General features: G+C 51.3%; 1 protein-coding gene across 2 annotated transcripts in view; it reads left to right on the top strand.

Moving 5' to 3' along the window:
• The window catches only part of KIAA1671 (KIAA1671 ortholog), a 139427-nt gene that overhangs the window by 50037 nt on the left and 72552 nt on the right, over positions 1–16838 (top strand). The gene's annotated exons all lie outside the window — the stretch shown is intronic.

Here is a 16838-nt window from a genome sequence, read left to right as displayed (position 1 = left end):
TGTTTTCTTTAAGAAGTGGTGGTTTTTTCAAGGAGGAGGGGGTGTTGGGAAAGGGATGGGGTTTGATTTGGGAGGCAGAGGGGGCTCATAGAAGAGGACGGAGTCCTGCCCAGGGTGGGTCAGTGGGCACGGCGGCCACCCCTCCAGTCCTCGGCCACCCCTCCAGTCCTCGGAAAAACAGGAAAAACAAGGGGAGCGTTAGTGATCTTTCCAGAAATCGACATTTCTTTGATTTACAGGACTGTTCTTTATTCTGAAATTACATCCTACTTGCCTTTGTGTGCATGTAAAAATGTCTCATCTTTTATGAGTTGGAAAGAATAGATTTTGTTTTTCTTTCAGTGAACTTACTAAGCAAAAGTAGAAAGTTGGAACCCTCCCATTGCGGCCTCTCCTCTATATAACAGAGAAAAAAAAAAAAAAAAAAAAAAACTCCAAACTTTTTTTGGCGAAATGCCAAAAACAGGGAACCCACGTGGAAGCGCTTTGTGGGGTATAAAGTGCTTTTCAAATCTTGTTTTGACTCTGAGATTGACCTGCTGTGTGTCCGCAGGCAAGTTGCTTCCCCTCTCTGGGCCTCTGTTTCCTCATCTGTGAAACTAAGGGGTGGGCAGTAGATGGTGGTGGGTTATGTGACGTTCATCAGGGCTCCGTGAACAGAGGGGCTTAGTGGGGAATCGTCACAGGTGGGTCTCAGAGTTTTCCAGAACATTTGCCACCCGGCTGAGAACGCCCAAGAAAGTAAGACTTGGGAAATATTATTTTTCCCCCTGCTGAATGTTTGCAAATACTTCAAATGCCGAGTCACCCAGGGAATTTTCCGGAGCTCCTAAAAATACAACTTTAGGAAACATTGTCCTTCAGCCGCTCCCCACCCCAGCCCAAGTCCCCTGCAGCAGTTGAAAAACAGGAGACACCCCCCCACCCCCGCCGAGTCCTTCTCCTTTGATCACTGACTTTTGATTATTGTTGTACTGTAAACGTAAGGGAACATTAACTGGTTTATTTTTTTTTAATTGCAGAAATAATTTATGGGCATGGTAGAAAACTTGGAAGATATTGAAGAACATGAGAAAGAAAATAAGCAGTCCACAATCATTTGTATTTGGGGATTCTGCTGCCCACTGGGGCCTCACGACCTTGATGTGCTGGACACACAGGCGCTGGGCTTCAGTGTTAGGGAGGCTGTGATATTGTGATTTATAGTAAGAAATACATATTTGGTCTTTGTTCCTGTCTCTGGCACAGGGCTCCTAAAACCCTTGGAGTTTCCAAAGTGATAAAAGTGATAAAAGTGTCTAGATATTCACACATGAGTTTATGTTAATGAGATGACTTTTGGCCTGCACCTAAGTAAGGGTGGGGGCTGGTTGCCAGGGAAACCAACTACATGAGCTCTTCCTCTTTCCCAGGAAGCCACGTCAGATGGAGAGTGACCAGCTAAGCATCGATTATTGTAAGGGTCCTGATGGGCAGGGGGTAGCCCTCCCCATCCCTGCTGTAGACTCACGTAGCATAGAATATACATTCACCCATCACTCCATCAGCCTGGGCCACTAACTGCTCTCGGTTTTCTGCTCCATGTCACCTCTTCATAATGTTTCAAAATTTTGGAATACTTTTAGATGTACAGAAAAGTGGCAGAGATGGTCGGGGGAGTCCCTGTATACCCTTCACCTAGCATCTTACTGTAACAACCATAGTATATTGTCCAACGTAAGAAATTAACATTGGTGCAGTACTATTAACTAAACTCTAGGTTTTATTCCAGTGGTTCTCATCCAGGGACGACCTTCAGGGGACACTTGGCAATGTCTGGTGACATTCTTTGATTGTCGCAGCTGGGGCGGGGGGGTGCTGGTGGCATCTTGCGGGTGGAGGTCAGGGATGCTACTAAAGATGGTGCAATGCACAGGGCAGTCTCCCATCCCGCAAACAACCACCACCAACAGTGACCCGTTCCCAACAGCAGTCGCACCAAGGCTGAGAAAGCCTGCTTGATTCGGATTTCACCAGATTATCCACCCATGTCCTTTCTCCGTTGCAGGATCCAATACGGGGTCCCACGTCGTATTTTGCCTCTAAACTTCATCCATTGCAGTGAACGAACGAGTGTAGAATATGCACGTCTCACTTTATGTGCCCACTGATGAGGGGAACATCTGCCCACATCTGGAAGCCCTCTGTAAACGTGTTGCTTAGTGACCGCTAACTACCTGCGGTCCTTGTCGTCAGCCTTGATTTGTCAGCCGTTCTCCCACGGTTGGACACCTGGGTTACTCCCAGGCATTCACTACACGCACAACTTAGTGATCGTCATTCTCAGCCTTAAATCTCTATTCACTTTTCAGGTTCTTTCCGAAGTCAGCTTCTTAGAATTGGGGCCAAGCGTGGGCTGCAGCAGGTTTCTGCAGAGTTCGTCGTTTGTCGGTGGGATGTCGGTGGCCTCCTGTTGGTGGCCCGAGTCCCCCACGTAGCTGCAGTTCTGTTCTGGGGGGGAGGGGCGCTGCCCCCACCATCAAGCCCAGTCACTGCCCAGCATCAGCTGGGAAGTCGGGGAGGGAGGTTAAGTTTCTGCTTTAAATCATTAGTAACTGTAGCTGGCGGCTACCCCTGCCATGGCTGTTTTGAGTTACTTAATCTCCTTTGTTGCCGAGATAACCCAGCCAGACGGTCCCAAGGCTGGTGGCCTTGCTGGGGCACTAGCACCAAGTTGGTTGCTTGTGGTTGTCAATTGCAACAATAATAATAACAACAATGGCCACCGTCACCACCACCATTCCTACTGAGCGCTCCCAGCGTCCGGGGCCCGTGCCTTTCATGGTTATCTCATCCTCACGAGAAACCAGAACCTTATGTGTGGGTCTCATTATTATCCCCATTTTGCAGTTAGGGAACCTGAGGCTCAGAGAGGTTAAGCTGCTCACTGAAGGCCTCCCCAGCTAGGAGGTGTCAGAGCCTGTATCTGAGTGCGGGTCTCTCTCTATGACATTTTAGCTACTTCATTGAGTCTGATCTTCCTGTTTCTGAGATGGGGAAACTGAGGCCCACGGGTTGAGGCGACTTGCCAGCCTACAGGAAATCCTTCGACCTGAATCAACTTTTGCGAAGTGGGGTATTATAGAGGGATGTTGCACTGGACCAAGCTGGGCTCTGGAGGGGAGAGGCCTGGCTTAGAATCCCAGCTCCACCAACAGCAAGTCACATTTGCCTCGCTGAGCCTCAGTTTCCCCATCTGCACGTGGATTGTGCTGAGGATTAGCTAAGACAAGCGGCATTAGTATCCTTGGCACAGGGCTGGACTCGGAGGAGGCACTCACCATCTAGATGTTCTTGTTTGGGGGTGGCGGGAGGGCTCTGATAGAATGGGAGACACCCCCGCCCCCAGACTTCCCCAGGCTCCCCAGAGGCTGCCTGTTCAGCCAGCCCAGAGAGCCTGAGCACTGACTCCTGGCTGGCCACCTTCCTTGACTCCATGTCACCCACGGCCAAGAGGGTTGCCAGAGTGTCACTTCTGACAGCTTCTTCAGGAAGAGGCTGTGTGACGGGGAGACCAAGCCCAAGGGCGGACGCCTGTGCTGTTGGTGGCGGGTCCCTTTCCTGCCCCTTTCAGACGCCTCCTTGCCAGGGTCTGTGGTCCAATGGCTCCATCTCCGTGCAGTGACAGGGAAACCACTTTGTTTTCCATGGTGGTTGCTGGGCTTCATCTCCCTGCCTTCGACTCCATGGCCAGATTTTTTTTTTTTTTTTTTGGTGGAAAAATGTCCAAATGTCTAAATGTGGTTAGACTGGCCGTTCTCTCCCCAGGGCCTCCTTGTTGCCTGGTTACTCAGCTTTGTCCCTCACTCAGCCTGTCATCACCTCCAGGAATAATAATACCAGTCATGAGACAGTGACGTGCATTCCTCTCTCACCCTCCAAACACTTGCACGTGTGGCATCACAGTTAATCCTCCCGACAGCCCCGAGAGCCGGGTAGTATTATTTTACAGATGGGAAGCCTGGAGCTCCAGGGGGTTGAGTGCCCACCTGATACGGACCAGCTGGCAAGGGGCAGGGCTGGGGTTTGAACTCGGGAAGTCTGGCACCAAAGCTGATGTGCTTGGTTATGGCATGCGGCTTCCCTCGGGCAGGAAGGATGCCCATCTTCACCCAGCCCCGGGCACGGTGCCCAGCACATAGTAGGTGCTCAGCAGACAGCGTGTGGAAGGCGTGGTGAGGACTGGATGGCTGTGGGCTTTCTTGGGGCGCCCGGCACTCCACACACACCTGTCCACTATTACCATTGCTACTGCTGTTATTTTTACTACCAGCTCCTGCGTCTCAGATCTTGGCGGTCTCACTCTGTGCTAAGGGTCCGGTTTGGCTTTGCAATGTCTGTGGCTGAAATAGGAGAACTGGCTATTTTTGTGCTGTTGGAGCCAGGGCTGAGGCTTGGGCCCCAGGCAGCTTGTGTCATGAGACTCGAGCCCCGGGTGCCTTGTAAACCCAGTTGCAGGGCGGAGAACTGGGGTCTTGGTGTCATAGCCTCCTGGCTTCCAGTCTCCACCGAGCAGCTTGCTAATGGAGTGGAGAGCTTCAGGCGAATCACCTAACCTCTCAGAAAGTCAGTTTTGCTGTCTGTAGAGTGGGAATGATAATACCATCTCCCTCGTGGGAGGTCCTGAGGACTCAGTGAGGCAATGCCAACAAGCCCAGGGCACAGTCGGTCCTGGATAAGTGTTAGCAGCTGATGCTGGTGTAGACAGCTCATGGGTCCTCAATTCAATTCAATTAAACGCCTGTGGCAGGGCCTGCTCTCAGTGTTTGAAATAATCCGTGAACCAGACGGTCACAGATTCCTGCCTCGGGGACTAACGTTCCAGTGAGGGGTTCAGGCAGTAAACAATGGGCGTGTTACATAAGAACACTGTATAGTATGTCAGGAGTCAGGGTGACCGGGAAAAGAAGGAAGTAAGCGGGTGAGAAGCTCAGGAGGGCTTGGATGGGTGGGCATGCCCCAAGAAGGTGACACTGGAACTGAGACTTTGGAAGAGGGGAGGGAGTAGGCCCAAGGAGGTTGCAGGAAGAGGCAGCAGCCAGTGCAAAGGCACTGAGGTCCATGTGGGCACAGACAGTTCTGTGGAACCAGGAGGAGGCCAGTGTGCCTGCAGCAGAGAGTGAGCGAGGGGATGGGAGTTGTCAAGGTCATGCAGGGCCCGGCAGCCACTTGGAACACTTTGCCTTGTGCTCTGAAGGGGACGGAGCAGTGGAGGGTGTTCGCTTGGAGTGGGAGGGACACAGTCTGACTTGGGTTTTGAACAGACAAAGGCAGAATCAGGGAGACCAGCGAGGAGTCTCTGCAGTTGTCCAGGTGGGAGATGACGGTGCCTCAGACCAGGGAGGTGGTGAGAAGTGGACAGATTCTGGATCTGCTCTGAAGGTCAGGCCACGGGATTCGCTGATGGATTGGGTGTGGGTGAGAGAGTCATACAGACACTGAGGATTTGGGGGCTGACGAAGGGAAGGATGCAGCTGCCGCTGGCGTCCGTTAGGAAAACTGCAGAGGAAGAGGGTCCTGGGGGCAGATCAGGATTTGGCTTTGACTTGTCGAGTTTGAAATGTCTGTTAGACATTCCCCATCCTTTCCCCAGCCTCTCTCTCCCTGTCTGTATAACCGAAGGTAATTCCTGCCCTGCCCGTGTCTGAAGGTTGTTGAGATGCTTTGGTGGGAATTTGAAAGGACCTCCGAGGAGAATGAAAATGCCAAGCCCATGCCGGGAGATTCTTTAGCCCCTGAGATATTTCACGCTGATGGGCTGAAGTGAGCAGCGTTCCCTACTCTCAGACGGAGTTGTCTCAGGCTGGCAGCCCTTGCTGTCCCAAAGGAGCCGTTGCTGGGTTTCAGACATTCCAGGGATTAGAGCCATTAGAAGGGACATGCCAGTCCTATGACTGCCAAAAGGGAATGATAAATGCAAGGTAGAAGCTCTGGAGGGGTGGGAATGTGGGCAAAACACTTCCGGGAACCAGGAGTCTGGGGTGTAATTGCTGTGTGACCCTGAGGCAATTGCCTGCCCTCTCTGGACCCCAATTTCTCTGTTGGTATAGTGAAGTATTGGGCTGGATTCTCCTTAAGGTTTTTGTGCACAATCTCCTAATTCTAGGGATCCAGTAAAGAATGGAACTTTGGGGTCAGACAGACCTGGGTTCGAATCCAGGCTTCCCTGCAGTGTGACCTTGAGCAGGTGGCTTCCTGTCTCTGAGCCTCAGTTTTCTCACCTGGGGATGAGTAATCCCCCTTTCTCAAATGGGGATTATGTCAGCATCTCATCGTGGAGACCAGTGGGGGGAACACCTGGCACATAATAGGCACTAAATAAACGGGGGCCGTTATCTTTTTACATTCCTTCCCAAGGGAATTCTCCGAACTGACTTGATACAGGAAGTGGGCTGGGGGACTCACTGGAAGAATGATTTGCAGATGGAGACGCTAGAGGGCACTCCTGTTCTAACAAATCACTTGAGCGGCTGCCTTTTTAAAGCAGGTGCAGGGCTACCCCATTTCCACACCTGAGCGTGTGTAACCCTCTCCAGAGAGGCAGGTGCTCTGATTATCTCCATTTTACAGATGGGGACACCAAGGAAACCTAACTTGTCCAAAGTCGCACAGAGGGGAGGCCTCAGAACTGGGTTTCTAGGGCAGGGTTTTTCCCCGCTGCAGCCCGTGGTCTCTCTCTGCCCCTCAGGTCTCCTGCCGCCTGAGTCCTAAGGCCAGTGAAGGCTAGGGAGTCACAGAAACGGTGTTGCCACCAAGATCAGTCTCGGTGGGATAAGCCAGGCCAAGGCCAGCCCCTGACCTCCAGTTATTTCAGCTGGAAAATCCAATATGAAGAGGGTGGGGTATAGTATGGAGTGTAAACGATGGAGCAGATTTTGCCAAGTTTTGCTAAATCCTAGGATGTTGGTTCTTGCAGAGAATCTGCATCTGTTTTTTTGGTAGCAAATCTGGCCTCAGTCCATCAGCAATGGAGGGATGAAAAGCTTGATGCAGACCGGTGCCCGCTCTGCCACCCACTCTTGTCCCTGGTGGGCAAACGGATTTTCCAGAGCTGAAAAGGCACGTGGATTTGGGAGTTTCAAACTGAATGAACACATGGTTTCCATCCTCGAGGCAGAACGGGTGAGGGAGGAGGCAGCCTGGGCTAGCGGGACAGCGTCACTGACTGAATCGGGAGCCAGGACGCTGGGCTGCTGGGCTGTGGTCCTGGACGTGAGACCTTGCTTGTGCTGGTCACTGCCCCTTTCCCGGCCCAGTGTCTTCACCTGTGGGATGCAGTCATCGGCTCGTCTCAAAGTTGGCTTGCTGTGCTGTGCGTGTGTATTGAGTGCCTTTTCTGGGCTGGGCCCCGAGCTGGCTCTTAAAGCCTGAGTAGGACGGGGGGGTGGGGGGTCGGGGGGAAGGACATTTAGGTGGCAGGACCAGCATGTGTGGAGGCCTGGAAGTTCTGGAAGCGGTGGGAGGTTTGAGGTGTCTTTGTTTGGAGCCAGAAGAAGACAATGTAAGTATTTCCTCAAGGGTGGAGTAGTGCGTGGATGAGAAGGCTGTCAAGGAATTTGGTCCAAATTAAGAAAACTCTTTGCTTTCTTTTTAAGAAAACCTGGTGGGGTTTGTTGTTTGTTTTTTTTTATTAATTTTTACTGGAGTATAGTTGCTTTACAACGTTGTGTTAGTTTCTGCTGTACAGCAAAGTGAGTCATCTGTACGTGTATGTATATTTCCTCGTTTTTGGACTCTTCCTTCCCATTTAGGTCACCACAGAGCACTGAGTAGAGTTCCCTGTGCTATACAGTAGGTTCTCATCAAGGAAAACACGGTGCTTTATGTAGAAATTCTGAGGTAGGGAGGGACAGCTGTTTGCAGATGTATTCTGTTTAATGTCATATTAATATTTTGCATTAAGCCTACTTGTATTAATAAAATATAAGCACATTCATGTTAACATCATATTATTTCACAGTTACAATATAAATACGATAATATAGTAATAGGAGATCTTCATGTACCTCTTCCTTTGTGTCAGTGTATGTATTTGCTAGGGCTGCCCTATCAAAATACCAGTCTGGGTGGCTTAAACAACAGAAATTTATTTTCCCACAGTTCTGGAGGCTAGCTGTCCGAGATCAAGGTGTCGGCAGGTTTGGTTTCTCTTGAGGCCTCTCTTCTTGGCTGCAGGAGGGCTGCCTCCTGGTTTGTCCTCACATGACCTTGCCTCTGTGCACCCCAGGTGTCTGTGTCCAAATTTCCTCCCTGTAAAGACACCAGTCTCATTTTTACTTAATTATCTCTTTAAAGGCCCCATTTCCAAGCCCAGTCTCGTTCTGAGGTACTGGGATTAGGGCTTCAACATATAAATTTTGGGGAAACACAGTTCAGCCTATAGCAGCCAGGCAGTAGGCAAAGCACTTCATATTACTTCGTCTTATCCCTCACAACAGTCCTGGGAGAGAGACACTAATGTCATCCCCATTTTACAGGTGATGAAACCGAGGCTCAGAGAGGTTATGTCACTTGCAGAAGATCACACAGCTGGTTGGCAGAGGAGCTGGGATTTGCTCCCATGCTGTCTTGCCTTGGAGCCTGCGCTATGTTAGTATGTGTTTATAATTTGACTTGAATCCTAGGGAGGCCTTTTTTTTTAACCTTTCACATTCTATTGAATGTACCCAATATTTCCTCATTGCCTCTCTGTACTCTGCCCTGTCCTTGTTTTAGGCGTAATTGGAAAAGACCCAGAGGGGGAGCGAAGGCCCCTGCCAGACCCCAGTGCTGCCCCAGCTTGCCTGGGCCCTCGCTGGCCTGTTGGCCACCTTCCCAGGAGGGGCGTGCCGGGGGCTGCCTGCTCCCCGCTCTGCCCCCAGCCACCCGTGTTTGCCGAGAGCAGCCTGGGGCCCAGTGAAAGCAGCCTTTGTCCTCCAGCCGTTCCTCCCAGAGGGATGACCCTAAGTCCCAGCTTGGGAACAAAGCAGCAACCTGCCATGTGAGTTCAGGTCAGCACCAGTATCCTGTGGAGTCTCCCAGGCTAAACACAGTGCGGGGAGGGGGCGGCCTTGGCTACGGGGTTGCAAAGTTAGGTGGGATCCAGAAGGCGGCAGAGCACTCCTGTGTCCTGAGCGATGATGCCAGGGGCTCCTGTGTGCACAGAACTTTACAGTTTATAAAGTTGTTCCATGCTTTTCCGGGTTGGTGGAGCCTCCCCGATTGTGCACATCATAAAGGGCAGGGACTCGGAGAGACAGGTAGTAGTTTTTACAAGGAACCACTTCAAAACATTGGGGTGTAAGCCAACCACTGTTTACTCTGCTCATAACATTCGGTGGGTCAGGAAATCGGGTAAGGCTCCGTGGGGATAGCAGCTCTGTGATATTTGGGGTGTCAGCTGGGATCCCCAAACAGCTGGGGGCTGGAATCATCCGGAGGCCTCTTCACCCACCTATCTGGTGCCTGTGATGACTTGGAGGCCGGACTTTCTGGGACTGTTGTCCAGGCATCTGCTGTAGCTTGGGCTTCCTCACAACATGGAGGCTCAGGGCTCCCAGAGCAAGTGGTGTGGCCAAGAGGGCAGACCTGCATTGCCCTTTATGATGGACACAGCCTCAGAAGTCACATAGCGTCACTTCTGCTGCTCTCTGTTGAGCGAAGCAGTCACAAGCCCCCCAAGATTCAGGAGGAGAGGACATGGATCCCCACCTCTCAATGGGAGGAAAGTCAAGGAATGTGCAGCCATGTTTCAAAGCCGCCACAGCCAGAAATGAAAGTAAAATTACTAGGTAATGTTTATTGAGCACTTACTATATGCCAGGCACTGTGCCAAGGGCTTCCCATGGATGAACCTACGTAAGCCTCCCCACAGCCCCAGGGGTCAGGGGATTCGGAGCCTGATGTTTTCCTGTCAAGCTTTCAACCTGAGCAGACGGAGGAACCCAGGGAGATCAACAAGGCTGCCATTTGTTTGGTGTTGAACATGTCACAGTGGGAAGTTGTGGGCCGGTTTGTTTTTTTTCCCCTTCCTCCTCTAAACTTAGAATATTCCTTGAGTTCTTGAAAATTCTCACTTAGCTGTCTGATTCATCTCCTCCTCACTCACCAATTCTTCCCTTTAGTGTTTATTTCAAGCAGTTTCTCTCTCCCTCCCCCATCACCCCTTCTCCACCCTGCAGCTCGTGGGAAGGGGCATAGCAAACTTCCCCGCTGCCGCCTCTCCCCGGGCTTTTGAGGAACCAGGGGGTGGGGCCTTGCGGTCCTGCCTGAGGAACCAAGCCATCACTCAGCCTCCTGTGTGCGCCGGCTTTGCTGTTCCTCCGCGGCCAAGCCTGGGCTCACTCATCTGCCTCCCAAAGGTCTGATGTACAATAGGTGCCCAATATATGTTTGGTGAACTGAACATGTAAATGATGGAGGAAGGAAGAACGGCTGGCTCTTCAAGGGTGGAGGTTCTCTCCTGTGCACCTCTGCATCCCTGGCACGCAGTAGGCACTCAGTAAATGTTCATTGTACCAAATGAAGGAAAGAAGGAATGGGTGGATGAGACTGGGAGCAGCGACTGGGCCTTACGTTTGTATCCTTGTCACGTAATGCAGTGCTGGACGCCCATTCATTCCCTCGGTGAATGAATGAATGATTGACTCCAGTGAACTCTCCACCAGGAGGGGATGTGTCTATTTCACATCTGTATCCACAGCCGGGCACACAGCAGGTGCTCAGTAGTGCCTATGGAGCTGAATGAAAGAAAGAGGGAATGAAAAGAATGACTAAGTGAAACTTCCCATTATCAGGGACCTTGCCTTGTTCATCTCTGTCTCTCCAGTTCTCAGCACAGAGTCTTGTATACAGTAGGTGCTCATTCAATGTTGAATTCAATGAATGAATGAGTGAATGAATGAAAAGAGAAACTTCCTGAGGGTAGGGACATGTCTTATTTGTTTCCCCACTTCCTAGAATGGGGCTTGGCACACAGTAGGTGCTCAATAAATGTCTGTTGAACTGAACGCTTGGGTGAATGAGCGAGTGAGTACGTAAGTGAGACTTTTGGAGCGTAGGGCCTGTGTCTTGTTCATTTCTTTCCTCAAGTCCTAATACCGGGTCAGGCATACAGCAGGTGCTTAGCAAATGCTTCCGCGCTGCCCCGACCTTTGTGGGAGTGTCCGTCCGTCCCTGAGAATGGACTGAAAGGGGAAGGCCGACTGGGGGGACCTCGCCCGTCTCGATTGGCCCGCACCCTGCCCGCCAGGCCCCACGGCCGGGACTTCCTGTTGTTCCCGTCTGCACAGGTGAACAGGAAGTCCCCGGAGGCCTGCCCGAGAGCTGCTTCCCATATTTCCTTCATGCCGGGCTGCCCTCGGTGGGACCCAGGCGCCACACCGGGCCCCAGCGCCGGCTGGCCGAGGAACAGTACCCCCCAGGGACCCCACTTCCTGACCACATTAGCACTTCTATTTTAGGGCCTGCTGAGTTTTTGCACAAGGCAAGTGAAGCCTGAGAGAATGTTCCACTCGGAGCCAGCCCCTAAAATCACCTTGTTCTTATTCTGGCCTGTTAACCCCCTCACAGCTGAGCAGCAGGAACAGAGCAGAGAGTCAAGGCTTTGGGGTCTGAGAGAGCAGGGTTCAAATCTACCTCTGTGGCTTTAAAGTTGAGCCTCAGTTTTCTCATCCGTGAAATGGGCTTTATAAATACCCACACCACCACCCCCCCTCCTGTTTTCCCATCTTGGCCACATGTCTGTTGCTCTTTCAAGCTCCCCGTGCTGAGGCTGCCCACTCCCGGAGTTATGATTTCAGTAGATTCCCAGCACTGTGTTTAAAAAACTGTCTGCCCCGCTTGATTCTGAGAGGCAGTGGCTCAGGCTAGGTTCCCTAGAAACAGAGCTTGAGATGGGGATTCACGTGTCCACGATTTAGTGACGGAGAACTAGAGTCGGCCTGATCCCTGGAGGAGTTCTGGAGGGGCGACAGCACCACAAAGTCAGTCCCTGCCTTGGAGAAGCAGGGTGGCTCTCCCTCCACCAGCTGAGGTCCGCTGTTGGAGAAGATAGGGCAATGAGCGGTGGCAGCCAGCACCCCAGAACCTGGGGGAAGGGGGTCCCAGCCAGTACCGGGGGTCTGGGCGGGACACTAACAGCATCTACTGCTGTCAGGCAGCCTGGAAAGTTATGGACCCAGTGCAGTGAGATGCTGGGTGTGGATTGGCTGGCATGGAGAAGTCGATGCCTAATAAGTAGTAACTTGGTAAAAATGAAGAGCTCTGAAGAAGATGGAAGTGGGTATATGGGTGTAATGATGCCGTTTGTTCCTCCAGCACGTACTGGTTGAGCGTGAGAGGCCAGGCTCTTGGTGGGCACACAGGTGTGGACCCCAAATTCCGTGCCTCCAAGGAGGGGTGACACCCACATAAATGGATACATGGGTAATGGTGCTGTACCTGTGATGTCTCCACACATTGGTGGGGAGGTTAGGCCCATTTTTAGGGGGAGGAAATTTAACACAGATGATGGATGTCCAAACATTCAAAATAGTTTATTTTTCTTTGGTTTGAGAAAGTAATACAAAGACACAGTGAACATTTCCAATAGTGCAAAATAGCATAGCGTTCTACAGAAAAATGTGTCTCCCTGCTACCGCCAACCTGCAGTCCCACCCTGCTAGAAATTGGTGACAGTTTCATGCGTCTCCTTGCAGAAATATTCTCTGCATACATAAGACTCTCTGTGCATGTATCTGTATTTCCTGTGTATATACACATATTTTTTAACACCATTCAGACCTTGCCATACATAGTGTTCTATGCCCTGATTTTTCTTTTTTTCATAATGATGAGACCTTTCCCTCTCAGCACAGTAGGTCTCTCTCATTCATTCTGATGGCTTTATATTTTTCCTCTCACCGTATTTATTGAACCAGTCCCCTCCCGATGGATATGTAGGTTATTTCCAGTTTTGTGCACCGTAAACAACACTGCAGCGAACATCCTTGTGCAAACGTCTTGGTGCCCTTGTGTGTTGCATCTGCAGGGGAAATGCCTAGCCATGGACTTGCCAGGTCATTTGAAGGTTGAATAGGGTTTTCCAGGTGGGCTGGGGCTGGCAGGAGTGGGAGTGAGGGTGAAGGGGAGGTGTTCAGGTATGAAGAACAGCATGAGGACATACAGGAGCTGACAGCTGAGAGCAGGGTGGCCTGCCTCCATCACAAATGTGGTCTGGGTTCCAGCCTGATGTTCAGATGCCACATCATCTGCCAGAGTTTCACTCCAGCTCTGAGAATCTAGGGTTGTAGGTGGCTCCTTATGAGGGGTCTGACACCATGCAAGGCACTTTTTCTGTCTTCTCCTTGGGTTCACGTGGCACATCATCAAACAATATTGTTATCACAGTTTTATCACGGGCTCAGAGAGGTGCAGTGACTTGCCCAGGGTCACACAGCTAACGAATGACAGATCTACATGATCCCATAGGTCAGTCCTTCCACATATACCATGTTGCTCCCTGCTCTTCCTTGCTAGGAATTCCTTGCCAGGAATGCTCTTTCATTGGATGTCTATCCTGTTGGACCACAGCCTCCATGAGGGCAGGGATCTTCATCTGTCTCATCCCCTGCTGTGTCCCCACAGTCCAGCACAGGGCCTGGCACACAGCAGGCATGCAATGAATGTTTGTTGAATGACCAAGTGAACTAGTGAAGTTCCGGTCCATTCCATTACAAGCAAAACTTTTATTTGCTTATAACAGTGTTTATGATGATGATGATCTGGTTCCTCTTCTCAGAAATAGACTCACATTTTTTAAAGAAATGAAACATCTTTCTTTGCAAACCAGTTTATCTCGTAGGAATCTGACATTTTGCATTTTTTTCCTCTGGGAGCCAAACGAGGATGTCTATTCTGTAGAATGTCACCAGAGAAAAGAATCTGAACATTTCCTTTTGGAAATTACTGCATAAAAAGTTAAAGCGAGATGGAACTGTACTTGAAGATTTCAGTTGCCATGGCTACCTGATAACACAGCGAATAGTGTTCTTACATATGGTCTCCACTAGACCTTGAACCGCTGTATCTCAGTTACAGAATTTTGGCTTTTAAGTGCGTTTAATGCAGTGAGGCTTTGAGAGGCGAGTCTTGCTGCTGGGTGTCCGCTGGCTGAAGTGCTTTAACCAGCAAGTATTTTTTTGAGCCTCTCCTGGGCCCCATCCTTCGGGGCTTGTCTTCATCACCATCCTGCGGGTGCTGGAACTACCACCTCCACTTCAGAGATGGGTACACTGAGCCCCATAGAGTTTTGTATGGTGTATATGTGTGTCCATTCACTATTTATTTGTTCGTTCATTTATTCATTTGTTTATTCTCTCAGCAACTATTTATTGAACCCCTTCTCTGTGTCAGACACTGGTCTAGGCACTGAGCATCCCTGCCCCAGCAGAGTGTGTGTTCCAGTGGGAGAGACAGATAATATATATGAAAAGTAAATACTGATAAATGTATGAAGACAGTAGAACAGGATGATGTGGCAGATAGAGGCTGGGAGGAGGTGTGGCTGTAAAGGCCCCTAAAGGGATGTGGCTTTTGAGCAGAGATCTGAAAGAAGGAGCCCACCACGTGGGGATCTGGGGGAAGAGTGTTTCAGGTGGTGGGAACAGCACATGCAAAGGCCCTGAGGCCGGAACCAGCTTGGAGGGGTTGAGGCCAATAGTGGGGTCAATATGGCCGACCTGGTATTGAGCAGGGGGATAGGGGGAGGCAGGTGTGGGCCTGGAGGGCCAGGTCAGAGCGTTTGGAGTTTGCTCTGGTCTTAGTGGAGAGCTGAGGGCATGCTTTTGGTGGCGGCTGATGGGATAGGTTGGAGATGGGGGCTGGGATCTGGTGCTGAGGAGGGATGTCGGGGTCAGGGTGGGGATGGGGATGGAGAAATGATCTGGTTCTGGCTGTAGTTTGGGGAGGGAAGAGGGAGGGGAGGAAAGGGACCGTGGAGGGTTTCCAGTTTTCAGGCCAGGACAGCGAGGTGAGTGAAGGAACTTGTGTGGAGAAGGCAGATTTGGGGCCAGGCATCAAGAGTTTCCTCCTGGTGTCTTTGAGGCACATTTGAGGCACCATTAGATTTCCAAGCAGGGAGAGAAGTGGGATTGAAGGAGGTTTCCCTTTGGCTTTTGAAGATGAGTGATGTCGAGGCTTTCCTGATGGGCCTGGTCCAGCGGAGGGGGAGACTCGGGTGCTGCAGGGGACAGAGGGGTGGTCAGCTGCAGGGGTGATGCCCTAGAGTTGGTGAGTGGGGTAAGAGCAGGGGCTGGCCTGGCAGCTGGAGGGAGGCAAGGCGGGCTCCCAGATGCGGGGGCCAGAGGGGGTGGGCTCACTCTCCTCTGATTGCTTTGATTTCTTTCAGTGAAGGGAGAGGGACTCACCAATTGGTGGAAAGAGAGAACTGATTGTGCTTCGGACGCAGGCTCCTGGGTTCAAATCCAGCCATTCGTCCCCCAGCAAGTTGCCGAGCACGAACATTCACTGAGCACTTCCTACGTGCTAAGTGATCCCTCCACAGAGGTCACTATTATTATCCCCGTTTACAGATGGACGAGGAAACAGAGGCTCAGAGAGGTGCAGCAGCTTGCCCAAAGTCACACAGCTCTTTGGCAGACAGGCCAGGTTTTGATGCCGTACAACCTGGGAACCAGGTCTAAGGCTCAGGTTTCTCATATTTCAAGTGGAGACAAGACCACATGGGGCTGTTGGCAGAGCATCAGTGACCTAAAAGATACGATGGCACCTGCCCCGCACCGAACGCCGTGCTCAGCCCACGGCAGGTGCGTGAGTGATGACCACCGCGTCCTGGCCTGTTTCTGTTCACTGGGTCTCCAGTAAGTGCCACTTGCTGCTGGCATCTCGAGGCTGCACAGCATTTTCATTGCTTCCAGAAGTCCTTCTGCCAAGGGATCTCATTAAGTCCATTTTGAAATGAGAACACTTGGCAGGGGAAGAGAAGGTAGTTAGCATATTTATTATTCAAATTTGAAATAACTTGTCTGGTAAGAATGGAGAGGCACTGGGATCTGGCCTGAAACCCCGCCCCCTTCCCCCCCTGCCCTCGGAGGGTGCAGGGCCTGAGGGAGGAAGGCCGGGTTTCTGCCGGCCTGCTGGCAATTAGCCTGTCCCCGGGATCCAGTCTGATGCGGGAGGAGGCCCCGAAGCTGCAGAGCCAGACCTGTCCCCGGCCCGCTGCAGATGGTGGTTGGAGAGCCGAGCTGGGAATGCTTCCTGTTCTTTCTGGGATGCGTGAAAAAACAAAGTCTAGGGCTTCCAGGGAATTCCGTCTGGTGTGTGCCCTGGGTCTCATTAGATGGGAAGAGACCTGGCACCCCAGACACCAGCTCTGGCACCTGGGAAGTCCCAGAAGAGCTGTGGGTGCTCAGCACAGCCCACAGGGTCCTTGAGGCTGGACGAATTAAGGCCACTTGTCCCCGAGCCGTGCCCAAGGGCTGCCTCTGGGGCCTTGTTTGCCAAGTTAGGAACGTTTCAGAGACCTGCTTTCTTGTCCTCGGCTGTATTATGGAGCAGGCAGAGCTGAACATCACCTTCACCCAAGACACATGAGGTCTGGTGTGGGGCCTCTGGCTTCTCAGGCTCCCACCTTCCCTCTTCCCCTGCTTTTCTGCTGGTCCCATTCGGCCAAGACTCACCCACCCGTCCCTTACCCTCAGGGCTCCACTTATTGTAAGAGCCACCACTGTTATTTTGTATGTGTGACAGCTTTGTTGAGATATAATTGACGTACAATACAACGTACATATTTAAAGTGTGTAATTTGATGAGTTTTGACA

Source organism: Eschrichtius robustus, chromosome 14, assembly GCF_028021215.1.
Source record: "Eschrichtius robustus isolate mEscRob2 chromosome 14, mEscRob2.pri, whole genome shotgun sequence".
Classification (NCBI taxonomy): Eukaryota; Metazoa; Chordata; class Mammalia; order Artiodactyla; family Eschrichtiidae; genus Eschrichtius; species Eschrichtius robustus.
This window is presented reverse-complemented; position numbering and strand designations above follow the sequence as displayed.